Source organism: Sesamum indicum, linkage group LG6, assembly GCF_000512975.1.
Source record: "Sesamum indicum cultivar Zhongzhi No. 13 linkage group LG6, S_indicum_v1.0, whole genome shotgun sequence".
Taxonomy (NCBI): Eukaryota; Viridiplantae; Streptophyta; class Magnoliopsida; order Lamiales; family Pedaliaceae; genus Sesamum; species Sesamum indicum.
The window spans coordinates 14,401,791-14,403,721 of NC_026150.1; positions in this window are offsets into that span (position 1 = coordinate 14,401,791).

Below are 1,931 nucleotides of genomic sequence, written 5' to 3' on the forward strand. Positions count from 1 at the left end.
AGTTGGAAATCACATGGATAGTAGGACATTATGATCAATAGCTGGAAAGGATGAGGCAATGACGAACACAGTGACATCATTCAAAAGAGATAAGATGATGACGAATGCAATGCTATCATCGAAAAATAAGTTTGGAGTTTGAATTTGAAGTTCGCGGACCTATAAATATAGATGCAATGAAGCAGATGGAAAACATCAGAAAACTTCTCCTACTCTTCAAAGCATTAGAGTTCTGAGTCTTTTCAATCTTTTGTAGTATTTTAACCTTTCAGTTTATGGGGATTTCCCCCAACGAGTCAAGTCCTCTATAATATGAGAGGCTAAAAAGTTGTCTCCTCCAACAGAGGAATAATATCTCTGTAATACTCCCTATATTTTTCGGTGAAGGTTAATTTCATTAAGTATAAAATGTACAAGATATACAATCATATGGCTAGTCATGTGTGCCATGGAATTTTTAGTGTATACAAGGCTATCGTACTAATTCTATTAGGCAACTCAGCACTAAGTATACGTAGTCTAAGTTCGTCGATAATAAGTAGGGTTAGTGTCGACGTATCACGATCCAATTGCTGATATTTCCTTCAATTTTGTTCCTGTTAGATGTGATAAAGCAGAGATGTTGAAAGGTTTCGATATGCGGCATTAACAACATGCTTCCCCTGCCATATCCGCGTAGCGATCATCACGTCAATAGTCCATCCTCTATTCGTCCATGAAAATCGGACCTCTCTGTGTACTATTCGAAGACATTGCCGAACATAAGGACAAGTAAAGAACAAATGCTGATGTGTGTCTAGAGTTCCCATAGATTAAAGGACACACTCCTCGGCAAGCTGCTACAGCCACAGACGATCCATGGTGGAAAGTTGTTCATGCGGTTAACATAAATGTGTTTCATGGTATTTTGAAGTGGCCCATGAGGAGTGAAAACCAACCTACCTTTGGGCCCGGATCTCAAAAACTATCATACACCACCCTATTGGTGTATTGGTCGCCCATCAGAGTGATGGAATCTCGTGTGCCACTTAGTGGAGGCAAGAGGCAGATGATGTCAAGCATAGCAATCTCCGTGATCAAAGGCCAGTGCAATACTCCATTCCTAATCCTCACACAGTAACACATCCTCCCTTGTGCTGGTGTGAGAAGGGACATGTAGGAAGATTGAAAGTAGAATCCCCATGGAATGCCAAGGGTTATGCCATAGTGCAAATCCATGTTACCCATATAGAGTCGGGTGATCTATTTGCAATCCTCCAGATATGCCGACTCATAAGTGTCCGATTGAGGGCTGCGACATCCATAATTCCTTGTCCCCCTTCCGCCACCGGACGACACACCTGATTCCAGACTACTTTGGGATATCCCTTGTTCGAGGTACCTTTCCTTAGGAACTGTAACCTCTTCTCTATTTTCTTAATAATTTCTTTTGGAAAAATAAATGCCATCGCCTAATATATCTGAAGTGACATGGGGACTGATTTAATGAGTTGAGTCCTTGCTGCAAATGACAACTGGATCACATCCTAACCATGTAAACACTTATCTATCTTTAATAGCAAAGGTTTGCAATTGGAGTAGAATCCCTAGAAGATATAAGTGGTAATCCATGGTATGTAACTGGCAGCACCCCTTCCTGAAATCCAAGGATACCAAATATCATAGCTCTAACAGGATGAGCAGATTTTGAGAGTATAATCTGGCTTTTTGCAGCATTAGTATGAAAACTAGATAATGACGCAAAAGCCTCCAATCCTTCCTCAAACAACCGAATGGAGCTCTCATCAACTCAATAGAAGAGTAGCAAATCATCCGCAAAAGGTAGTTGAAAAAGCCCTGTTTCCTCACATCGCCAATGGTAAAGAAATCCGCCGTCCATCTCAATTCTTTGTTGGAGTATGAGTCCAAGGATCTCCATGACCAAAACAAAC